This window comes from Nycticebus coucang, chromosome 13 (genome assembly GCF_027406575.1).
Source record: "Nycticebus coucang isolate mNycCou1 chromosome 13, mNycCou1.pri, whole genome shotgun sequence".
Taxonomy (NCBI): Eukaryota; Metazoa; Chordata; class Mammalia; order Primates; family Lorisidae; genus Nycticebus; species Nycticebus coucang.
This window is the reverse complement of record NC_069792.1, coordinates 42,539,247-42,552,207: the sequence shown is the minus strand read 5'-3', so window position 1 is coordinate 42,552,207 and position 12,961 is coordinate 42,539,247. Positions and strand designations below refer to the sequence as shown.

Below are 12,961 nucleotides of genomic sequence, written 5' to 3'. Positions count from 1 at the left end.
TTTCCTACAACATAAATCTGGGCCTCTTTTCTTTTTCAGACACAACAGAACCTCTGTAAGCTGACCACCCAAGGAACTGCAACAAACTGGTCAACATATAGAGGTGGTCAACATAAGGAACTAGGCCTACTGTAATGATATGTACCAGGAGGTGTTCAACTATGGAGCAGCTATGGTATATTTCACATCTTCCCTTTCATTATGTTCAATCTCTTCCTATTTTTTACGTACCTCATCTTCTTATGTACAATGATGTCTCACATCTTCCTTTTCATGTTTGATCTCTTCCTATTTTTTACCCACCTGATTTTCTTCCTTAATTTTTAAGCATTAAGTCTTGATTAATGTCTAGGTTCCTTTTCAAGCCAACTTTAATCATCTTTAACTATATGCACGATTTGCTCTTAAAACTACTCTATGACCCAATCTACTCTAAACTCTCAGTTATACAAATTTCCTTCTCTTCCTCAAAGCAACAACACATAAAATTCACTTGACCTACACTGTTTAATTACCAAACTATTTAACTCAATTCTCTTCTTATTCTAGTTAATTCCAGTACGTTAATTCTTGATTCTTGGGTGCTTTAAATTCCATCTACTTCTTCCTCTTTTAAATAGCCCTTTATCACGACAAGGCTCTAGTCACAGTAGAAAACATGATGAGAAGCAACTTAATTTGCTTTTCTCTTCTGTGTACTTACCCCAATTAATGAGAAATAGTTACAATTACCTACCCAAAGCAAAACTAACCACTCATCCTTTCAGACAAAATGTGTTTCATATAAACTTTGAGCCAGCAAAATTTATAGGGGCTTCTTGTCTATGCAGAATTAAAATTCCTTCCCCAAAAAGGTAATAAATAATTAATAATAGACCTTGGAAAGAAGAGTAGAGGCCAGGCTGGCAGTAATCACAGACACACAGGACAGTCCAGATCAAGTATCAAAGATATTTCTATTCTGAGCTGACAAAAGTGCTGGTTTTGCTCTTTTCCAAGTCAGAGTTAAGCAAATTAGGGAATTACATTTACTACAAACTTAAAGTAAAGCCCTAAACATCTAGGAATGTAAGAAATATAAGTCAAATTCTGTCAACAACTAGATTCACTCCCAGACTTTCAAGGTCTGGTGATAGTTCAATTCTTTGGGACCAAGGACTAACAAATAATTGATAGCAGAAAACTCACTTACCAGAGTCTATCTGGATTTGAATTTCTGTTCCAACATTTACTACAAAGCAGCATACTAATAATTAAGAGCTAATTCTGCAGCTCATCTGCCCGCATCCAAAACCCAACTCTACCTGACAACATTTGACTTCTAATAAGCTCCTTTATCTCACAGTGCCTCAATTTTTGTATCTATGGGTTAAATGAATTAACATCCAAGGCACTAAAAAGCTGCCTGGCACAGAATAAATGCTTAATAAAATCAACAAGATCTTGGACAAGTAATTTAACCTCTTTCAGCAGCAGATGCCTTATTAAACAAAAATTATGGGAGGCCACTGTTTTGAACTGAACTCTTACACTAGGAACCAACAGATGGGACGAAACCAACACTCAGGCTAAATGTCATATAATTAAACTGAAACGTTATGGAAGCAGATTCTAAAACACAAGAGTCCAGTTTACCTGAGTCAGTAGAATAATAAAAATTCCCTCTGCTTTAACAAGAAAAGTAACCTGAAGTAACTGACATTCACCAATCCATTTTTTTCTACTGTTGTTTCCTTGTCCCCCACCTTACTAAGCCCACTGTTCTGGATTTCCCACCAGGATCTCTTAACCTGTTCTGTAGCACGGAGACAGCCCCATTCATGAATTGCTGAAAAAAGCTAACTATATCGGAGGCGGAGCAAGATGGCAGCTGAGTAACAGCTTCCTTGCATCTGGGCACCGTGAGTCTGGGGAGATAGGACTCCAGGCATCTCTGGCTGGTGGGAACTGCCTATCATCGCTCCTATGAGGATACAGGGAGTCAGCCAGAGACTTCTGGACCCCAAGAGGAGGACTAAAACAGTGGAAAACCGGCAAGTGGTCGCGTGTGTTCAATCCGTCTAAATCTGCCCACAACTGTAAGTTCAGTAGCAGCGAGACTGCAAACCAGAAAGGCCTTACCTGTGAACTGTTTTGATGTCCTTGGACTTGGCACTGAGTTGAACTGCCTTGGGGAAGGCCTGAGCAGGAGTGCGGAGAACTTTGGCCGTTGTCTAGGGCCCCAGTCTGAGCCGCTAAGCCAGACGGAGCTAATAGTGTTTGGCGGTGGGTCACACGGAACCATTGTCAGTGATCTGCCCCGCAAGCTCCGCCCTCAGGGTGGCAGAGCTAGAAACGGGTGGGAGCTGGTAACCCAGCAACCAAGTAGCCTAAGGGTGGGGTCTGAGCCGCCTTGCAGCCCTAACCCTCAGGGGCAGAGTGAGACCGGTTTTGGCACACTGGGTAAGTGGATAGCCACTTCAGCAGTGATTCCAGCGAGAAAGCTGGGAAAGCGTCTGCTCAGCAAGTTTACAAGTTCAAAGTGCCTTTTAAGTGGGCTGAAGAGAGATTTAGGGTGTCTACCTGCTGGGGTTTGAGAAATCAGCAGCCTCCAGTCGTATCAGAACTGTGACTAACATCTCATACCCCAGAAGACCACGTGTTGCCCAGACAATATTCAATAACATATACAAACTGCTTTGTTTTTGGTTGTGTATTTTTTTCTTTTTTTTTTTTTTGTTTGGTTGGTTTTTTTTGTTTGTTTATTTTGACGTTGTTGATGTTCTTTTGTTTTTTAATTTCAATCTTTTACATACAGATCCCTTTTTCTTTCTCAATTCTTCTAGTTTAATTATAATTTCCCATTGCTGCCTTTTTTAATAACTACAACTTCATTTTTGCTAGTGTTTCTACCGCTATCATTTGGTTTTTCACCCAATTTTCTCCCCGTAAAGTTTTCTGTTTGCTTGTTTTGGTTTGATTTATAGCATTTTTGTCTTTCCTCTCTACTTGGTGGAGGTGGGGTACTGTGTCTGATCAGGTTAGCAAAGACCTGCTGACCTCAAGGGAACCACCCAACTGGGCACCCCCAGAAGGTGGGGTTTTTTAAGGTTGTGTCAAAGTACCCTACTGTACACCTATATTGCCCTGTCTCCCTCTTTCTGTGCCTCTCTTCTTTTTGTCAATATTCCTTACCCCACCCCCTCTCCTTTCTCTATCTTTCTTCTTTTTCTTATCACTCGGTCCTCCTTTCTTTCATCCCTTTTTTGCTCCTCAACCTTCTCACCCTTCTGGTCCTGTAACCCTTAGTCCACAGGCACAAGAACTTAAAGAGCAGGAGGAAGTGAAAGGAAAATTAGGGCAAGGAAACAGATAAAAGAAATCACTCATGAGGAAGAATCAGCACAAAACTCCAGGCAACATGAAGAACCAGTCCAGAACAACCCCGCCAAGGGACCATGAGGTAGCTACTGCAGAGGATTCCACCTATACAGAAATGTTAGGAATGACAGAAAGGGAATTTAGAATACACATGTTGAAAACAATGAAAGAAATGATGGAAACAATGAAGGAAACTGCTAATAAAGTGGAAAATAACCAAAAGGAAATCCAAAAACAGAATCAAATCAGAGATGAACGATATGAAGAATATAAAAAGGATATAGCAGAGCTGAAGGAACTGAAACAGTCAATCAGGGAACTTAAAGATGCAAAGGAAAGTATCAGCAACAGGTTAGACCATGCAGAAGAAAGAATTTCAGAGGTAGAAGACAAAGTTTTTGAGATAACTCAGATAGTAAAAGAGGCAGAAAAGAAGAGAGAGAAAGCAGAACGTTCACTGTCAGAATTATGGGACTTTATGAAGCATTCCAACATACGAGTTATAGGAATTCCAGAAGGGGAAGAAGAATGCCCCAGAGGAATGGAAGCCATACTAGAGAATATTATAAAAGAAAATTTCCCAAACATCACCAAAGATTCTGACACACTGCTTTCGGAGGGATATCGGACCCCAGGTCGCCTCAACTCTAACCGAGCTTCTCCCAGACACATTGTGATGAACCTGTCCAAAGTCAAGACAAAAGAAAAGATTCTGCAAGCTGCCAGGAGTAAGTGCCAGTTGACTTACAGGGGCAAATCCATCAGAGTGACCGCAGACTTCTCTAATGAAACTTTCCAAGCAAGAAGACAATGGTCATCTACCTTTAATCTACTTAAACAGAACAATTTTCAGCCCAGAATTCTGTACCCTGCTAAGCTAAGCTTCAAAATTGATGGAGAAATCAAATCATTTACGGATATACAAACATTGAGGAAATTCGCCACAACAAGACCAGCTCTACAGGAAATACTTCAACCTGTTCTGCACACTGACCACCACAATGGATCAGCAGCAAAGTAAGAACTCAGAAATCAAAGGACAGAACCTAACCTCCACACTGATGCAAAAGATAAAACAAAGCAATGGACTCTCACCAAATAAGACGAATAGAATACTACCACACTTATCAATTATCTCCATAAATGTTAATGGCTTGAATTCCCCACTGAAGAGACATAGATTGGCTGACTGGATTAAAAAACACAAGCCATCCATTTGCTGTCTGCAAGAAACCCATCTGGCTTCAAAAGATAAATTAAAGCTCTGAGTCAAGGGTTGGAAGACAATTTTTCAGGCAAATGGAATTCAGAACAAAAGAGGAGTTGCAATCTTATTTTCAGACACATGTGGATTTAAAGCGACTAAAGTCAAAAAAGACAAAGATGGTCACTTTATATTGGTCAAGGGAAAACTACAACAAGAAGACATTTCAATTCTAAATATTTATGCACCCAATTTAAATGCTCCCAGATTCTTGAAGCAGACCTTACTCAGTCTGAGCAATATGATATCTGATAATACCATAATAACAGGGGACTTTAACACACCTCTTACAGAGCTGGACAGATCCTCTAAACAGAAATTAAACAAAGATATAAGAGATTTAAATGAGACCCTAGAACAACTATGCTTGATAGACGCATATACAACACTCCACCCCAAAGATAAAGAATATACATTCTTCTCATCACTCCATGGAACATTCTCCAAAATTGATCATATCCTGGGACACAAAACAAATATCAACAGAATCAAAAGAATTGAAATTTTACCTAGTATCTTCTCAGACCATAAGGCACTAAAGGTGGAACTCAACTCTAACAAAAATGCTCAACCCCACCCAAAGGCATGGAAATTAAACAATCTTCTGTTGAATAACAGATGGGTGCAGGAAGAAATAAAACAGGAAATCATTAACTTCCTTGAGCATAACAAGAATGAAGACACAAGCTACCAAAACCTGTGGGATACTGCAAAAGCAGTTTTGAGAGGAAAACTCATCGCTTTAGATGCCTACATTCGAAAAACAGAAAGAGAGCACATCAACAATCTCACAAGAGATCTTATGGTTTGGAAAAAGAAGAACAATCTAAGCCTAAACTCAGTAGAAGAAAAGAAATATCCGAAATCAAATCAGAGATCAATGAAATTGAAAACAAAAGAATCATTCAGAAAATTAATGAAACAAGGAGTTGGTTTTTTGAAAAAATAAATAAAATAGATAAACCATTGGCCAGACTAACTAGAAATAGAAAAGTAAAATCTCTAGTAACCTCAATCAGAAACGATAAAGGGGAAATAACAACTGATCCCACAGAGATACAAGAGATCATCTCTGAATACTACCAGAAACTCTATGCCCAGAAATTTGACAATGTGAAGGAAATGGATCAATATTTGGAATCACACCCTCTCCCTAGACTCAGCCAGGAAGAAATAGACCTCCTGAACAGACCAATTTCAAGCACTGAGATCAAAGAAACAATAAAAAAGCTTCCAACTAAAAAATGCCCTGGTCCAGATGGCTTCACTCCAGAATTCTATCAAACCTTCAAGGAAGAGCTTATTCCTCTACTGCAGAAATTATTCCAAAAAACTGAGGAAGAAGGAATCTTCCCCAACACATTCTATGAAGCAAACATCACCCTGATACCAAAACCAGGAAAAGACCCAAACAAAAAGGAGAATTTCAGACCAATCTCACTCATGAATATAGATGGAAAAATTCTCAACAAAATCCTAGTCAATAGATTACAGCTTATCATCAAAAAAGTCATTCATCATGATCAAGTAGGCTTCATCCCAGGGATGCAAGGCTGGTTTAACATACGCAAGTCCATAAACGTTATCCACCATATTAACAGAGGCAAAAATAAAGATCACATGATCCTCTCAATAGATGCAGAAAAAGCATTTGATAAAATCCAGCATCCTTTTCTAATTAGAACACTGAAGAGTATAGGCATAGGTGGCACATTTCTAAAACTGATTGAAGCTATCTATGACAAACCCACAGCCAATATTTTACTGAATGGAATAAAACTGAAAGCTTTTCCTCTTAGAACTGGAACCAGACAAGGTTGTCCTCTGTCACCTTTACTATTCAACGTAGTGCTGGAAGTTCTAGCCAATACAATTAGGCAAGACAAGGAAATAAAGGGAATCCAAATGGGAGCAGAGGAGGTTAAACTCTCCCTCTTTGCTGACGACATGATCTTATACTTAGAGAACCCCAAAGACTCAACCACAAGACTCCTAGAAGTCATCAAAAAATACAGTAATGTTTCAGGATATAAAATCAATGTCCACAAGTCAGTAGCCTTTGTATACACCAATAACAGTCAAGATGAGAAGCTAATTAAGGACACAACTCCCTTCACCATAGTTTCAAAGAAAATCAAATACCTAGGAATATACCTAACAAAGGAGGTGAAGGACCTCTATAAAGAAAACTATGAACTCCTCAGAAAGGAAATAGCAGATGATATTAACAAATGGAAGAACATACCATGCTCATGGATGGGAAGAATCAACATTGTTAAAATGTCTATACTTCCCAAAGCAATCTACCTATTCAATGCCATTCCTATCAAAGTACCTACATCGTACTTTCAAGATTTGGAAAAAATGATTCTGCGTTTTGTATGGAACGGGAAAAAACCCCGTATAGCTAAGGCAGTTCTTAGTAACAAAAATAAAGCTGGGGGCATCAGCATACCAGATTTTAGTCTGTACTACAAAGCCATAGTGGTCAAGACAGCATGGTACTGGCACCAAAACAGAGACATAGACACTTGGAATCGAATTGAACACCAAGAAATGAAACTAACATCTTACAACCACCTAATCTTCGATAAACCAAACAAGAACTTACCTTGGGGGAAAGACTCCCTATTCAATAAATGGTGTTGGGAGAATTGGATGTCTACATGTAAAAGACTGAAACTGGACCCACACCTTTCCCCACTCACAAAAATTGATTCAAGATGGATAAAGGACTTAAATTTAAGGCATGAAACAATAAAAATCCTCAAAGAAAGCACAGGAAAAACACTGGAAGATATTGGCCTGGGGGAAGACTTCATGAAGAAGACTGCCACAGCAATTGCAACAACAACAAAAATAAACAAATGGGACTTCATTAAACTGAAAAGCTTCTGTACAGCTAAGGACACAATAACCAAAGCAAAGAGACAACCCACACAATGGGAAAGGATATTTGCATATTTTCAATCAGACAAAAGCTTGATAACAAGGATCTATAGAGAACTCAAATTAATCCACATGAAAAAAGCCAACAATCCCATATATCAATGGGCAAGAGACATGAATAGAACTTTCTCTAAAGACGACAGACGAATGGCTAACAAACACATGAAAAAATGTTCATCATCTCTATATGTTAGAGAAATGCAAATCAAAACATCCCTGAGATATCATCTAACCCCAGTGAGAATGGCCCACATCACAAAATCTCAAAACTGCAGATGCTGGCGTGGATGTGGAGAGAAGGGAACACTTTTACACTGCTGGTGGGACTGCAAACTAGTACAACCTTTCTGGAAGGAAGTATGGAGAAACCTCAAAGCACTCAAGCTAGACCTCCCATTTGATCCTGCAATCCCATTACTGGGCATCTACCCAGAAGGAAAAAAATCCTTTTATCATAAGGACACTTGTACTAGACTGTTTATTGCAGCTCAATTTACAATCGCCAAAATGTGGAAACAGCCTAAATGCCCACCAACCCAGGAATGGATTAACAAGCTGTGGTATATGTATACCATGGAATACTATCTATTCAGCCATTAAAAAAAATGGAGACTTTACATCCTTCGTATTAACCTGGATGGACGTGGAAGACATTATTCTTAGTAAAGCATCACAAGAATGGAGAAGCATGAATCCTATGTACTCAATCTTGATATGAGGACAATTAATGACAATAAGGTCATGGGGGGGGGAAGCAGAAAGAGGGATAGAGGGCGGGGGGTGGGGCCTTGGTGTGTGTCACACTTTATGGGGGCAAGATATGATTGCAAGAGGGACTTTACCTAACAATTGCAATCAGTGTAACTGGCTTATTGTACCCTCAATGAATCCCCAACAATAAAAAAAAAAAAGAAAAAAAAAAAAGCTAACTATATCTGTAACTGAATTTGTTGTGACTTTGTTTTTTGACACCTTCTAGATGAGATTAATATTTATATAAACTTTGTGAATTATAAAGTGCTATATAAATGCTAAATCAAGAACATGAGAAAAACAATATTAAATAATATTAAATAAGAACTTTCAAAAATGAAAATTAAATAAAGGATTTCCAAGAAAAACGCAGTCTTGCTATATTTACATATTTATGTGACTATATCAGTTAATTCTTCTGAATATCAAAGCTGCCTTATTACAACACTTGTGGCCTTTTAAGTTACTCATTCCTTCTACTGTATTTTAAAAATTTTCTAATGGAAATTTTAATGAAAAGATAGTACTAGTACACACAATCCTTTCCTAGTATTAAATATTTGAAAATGAAATATACCCTTCCATACTTTTTGAAGCTGCATACCTATACAACTGCCACCTCCTAGGATACTCCCTTTTCCTCCCCCAGCCCCAATCCATACCCTTCTCTTCAGCCACCAAACAGATTTGGGGCTCATGTATTATAAAAAACAAAAGCAACCAAAAGAAAGAGAATCTTTTGACCAAGTGACTTCTTAACAGAATATTCGATCTTCTTTCTCACCTCCTACCCACTCCTTTACCCTTGCCATTTGGTTGCTGCCCTCATTAATCTACTGAAGTATTTCCCTTCTCCCTCCAAGGCCAAATAGTGGGGACCTCATACTCATTTTCTCCTGGTTCACCCCTCAAAAAACAATGGGTTGGCCTCCATGCTATAAGAAATACTGACCTGAGCTTCCAGTATGAAATTTAATTTACCATGGGCTAGGGTTGGGGAGGGGAAAGAAATTTGACAAAAAAACAGATACTAGGCATTTCTTTAACAATTTTTCTAAACGAGGTCTTTCAGCATATACATACCAGGCATGTTTTCAGGTAGGTGTTGTTAATCACATAGGAATATAAAAATCATGTAAAATATACTCTTTGCTCTTAGTGAGTTTATAATTTAGTCACAGAAGCAGGTAAGTAACTCACCAGTTTTAAGCTCACTACGAAAGAACAAAAGAGGAGCATCTTAGTACCATGTAAGAGATGAAGAGTTATCAGGAAAGGATTCTGAGACAGGAATAGCTGAGACAAGTGGTGGAGGAAAGAAGTGCTTCAAGACCATCTTTGCTCAGATTGGTGAGATGACCAACACAAGCTAACAAACAAGTAGTTCTGGCTCATGCAAGGGTGGGGACCTGCAGCCTCAAGGTGGTATGTGCCTTCTAGGTCCTTCGTGCACCCTTTTGACTGAATCCAAATTTTACAGAATAAATCCTTTTCTTTTTATAAATACAATTTCGTTCGTCTTTTCTATTTCTATTTTTAAAATGAATGTATTTAAAATACCAAAGAATAATATAAGCTTCAATTAGTAAGCCATGAGAGCTACACTGACCACTGCTTATGCTCATGAGTTAGTTCTAATTTCCCCCACCTGACCGGCACCACTATCCTACACGGCTGGTTAGTGAGTCTGGGGTGGTCAAATACGCCAGTCTGTTATCAGCGTACTGTGTTTCTGCTTGAAGTGAAATTTGTGAATAGTTGCACAGCTCAACAGTATTTCTTAATTCTGTCTGTCTAAGAGCCCATCCCATCAAAGAAAACCAAGAGATGCTGAAGGAAGAAAATAGATTTTTTAATGAAGACTGCAAATTACAATATTATCTTGTTTCTGCTAAAGATAAGATGATTTGCTTGTTTTGTGATACTGTAATACCAATATTAAAGAAATTCATTGCTCATCAGCATTATAACATTCATAAGGACCACAGATATTTTAAATTAAGGAAGAGGTAAGAAAGGCTGTACTGCAGAAATTATGAAAAGCAAAACAAGGAAAATTGTTAAAGCAGCAGAAAGACCTGGAAATAAGGCCACCGACAGCAAGTAGCTTATATACTTAGGAAAAAAGGAAGTAATTCAGTGACTTAGGAATCACAAAAGAATACACTGCCAAAATTGTAAGATGCTTAGACCCAGATAACATTTCAAAGCACAAACAACTGCCTCTTTCAAGGAGAACCATAACTAAACAGCAGCATAAATTACCCTTCAACTTAACAGAACCACTTAATGCAATACTTCAAAAGGAAACTATATACGAGGTCAGACAATTAAGTTTGTGAACCCATCCTATAGAAAAAGTGCTACACACCCCACTGCTGAATATCACACGGCTACCTTCGAAGTGGTGATTGTAGGAATGAGGTAGGTATCACTTTTTCTAGGATGAGTTCACAAATTTAACTGTCCAACTCTGTACAATGCTAGCTCTGATGGCTAGTCCCGAAAAAAAGAGTTCCAAAATTGCTTTGAAGGGTAGACAAGGTGCTGAAGTTGGAGCATAGCTTCCCAAAGGGGGTACTCAAAGGTCACCTTCTTGATATTCACAATGAGGTATGTAGCAACTTTTCTAGGATGAACTTAATTGTCTGACCTGGTATTATTCAATTGCTTTGGATGAATCAACTAAAAGTCTGACTTAGAGCAGGTTTTATACTTCATTTGGGTCATAACAGAAGATTGTCTTTGCTATGAATCTACGTTCTCTCACCTAACCAAAATCAAGATGCCCTTAAAGTCACAAATGACTGATACCCATCTAGAGGATAAACTGAAACTGCAGATCGCCAGGCTGTAACCAAATATTCAAATGTTTTCCAACAAAAAGCAGACACAACAAAGTAATTAAAAGGTTAACTTGAAAATTAACAGTTTTCTTTTCTAAATAATTAAGTATATAGTAGAATTTTACAAAATAATGTATGTATTTAAGTATATCTAATTAAAGTTAAGTATATTAAAATATTAAGTATATCTAATTCAAGAAACATGGCCTTTTTTGATTACTGTTAAATTACTGTGGCCTTCTAACATGAAAGGTTCTCCATCCCCAGTATAGATAAAGAAATGTAAGAGATAAAATCATTAAGGCAGAAAGATGCTGTATCATTAAGAGTACTATAAAAGCCAAACAAAACCAGCAAATTTTCAGCAGGGAGGTAACATACCTGTATTATATTTAGAAAAATCCATCTGGCTGTGCTATGAGGGTAGCCTGAAAGTGGGCTAGGCAGCAAATGGCTTGAGACAAAGGAGACTAGGAGAGGAAACGGACATTCAGGAGCAGAATCTATGAATCAGATGCAGGGGCAAAAGAAGGGAAAACATTTAGGAGGACTCCCAGAGCTCTGGCTGGGCCAGTAACTTCTCCCCATCTCCACAACTGTCATCTGCAAGGCCCATAATTTCTCATCTAAACTAAAAGTGCAGCTTGCTAAATGGTCTCCCCAATCCACTCTTCACTCCCACCCTGTATCTAGCCTCAATCTAGCAGAGTGATCTTTCCAAAACAGGACACATCACAATTTCACACTGCAACGTCCTCTCATTTTAACTACAATTAAGTCCAAACTTAGTGCACAGCCTTATGCTCCTCCATTTCTCTGGCTCCTCTCCCTTGCTTTTCCCCCTTGAGTATCATTCCATCCTCACTGGCATACTCGCCATTCCTCAACCCAATGACCTTGTGATCTACCCAGGAGCCTCTGCATTCATGGCTCCATCTGTCCCTTGGCTGCCTTCTCAGTCCTAGGACTCAACTGAACTATGATCTTTTCAGAAGGAATTTCTGATCAATCTGGGCAAAGCAAGACCCTCACTCTTCCAACTCTACCATCTTGCATGCCCTATTTTATCTTCCCCAATAATTCTCTGTATTAGTAATTAAGTTCATACACTTCGTCTTCTCATTTCTATTCTATCCCCATCCGCTCTCCCAAGATAAGATCTTTAAGGACAGGGATTCCATCTTACTCACCATTCTATTCTTACACAGCCTAGATAAGGAAAGGCCCCCAATAAATAATTACTGACAGAGACAGATTTCAGAAAAGAGACACACGCTGGAGGTAAAGGTGTTGATGACATCCCATAAGCAGAGTTGAAGGGTTAACTGAAAGCCAACCCTGCTGAGACAAGTCCTCTGTACATGCAATCACCCAGGAAAAGCCTGCTGCATGCAATCAGCAGGACAGACAGGACGTAGGCAAAGACTGAAGGGCTGAACAGCAGCCAAGGACTGTGAAAAGAGGTGAAGAAAACCAGAAGAAATTTCAAGAAAGAGGAACAGTGGTCAACCTCATCAAGAACCCCAGTAAGAGCAGTGAAAAGAGAAAATTGTCTCAAAGAAAAAGAGAAAGAGAACATCGTTTATTAGACAATATGGAAGTTACCCCGCCCTTAGCAAAAGCAATGTTAATGGAGTAGAAGGACCATGAAGTCAGCAGTTTAAAAAATAAATGAACAGCCAGTAACTTCTTTTTGGATATTTTGACTGTAAATGAAAAGAGAAAGCTTAAAATAAGGTGTTGAGAGGATTGTTTTTAAAGATAGAGGAGACCTGGACATGTGTACAGG

General features: G+C 38.7%; 1 protein-coding gene across 5 annotated transcripts in view; it reads right to left on the bottom strand.

Annotated features, from left to right (window-relative positions):
• WWP1 (WW domain containing E3 ubiquitin protein ligase 1) overlaps window positions 1–12,961 on the bottom strand; it is a 142,692-nt gene that overhangs the window by 113,653 nt on the left and 16,078 nt on the right. The window contains exon 1 of one of the 5 annotated variants that reach the window (XM_053558372.1): window positions 11,554–11,679. The exons of the other annotated variants lie outside the window; for them this stretch is intronic. The gene's annotated coding sequence lies outside the window, so the exon portion shown is untranslated. Of the gene's footprint in view, window positions 1–11,553; window positions 11,680–12,961 lie in introns of those variants that run through there. 5 annotated transcript variants of the gene reach the window in all.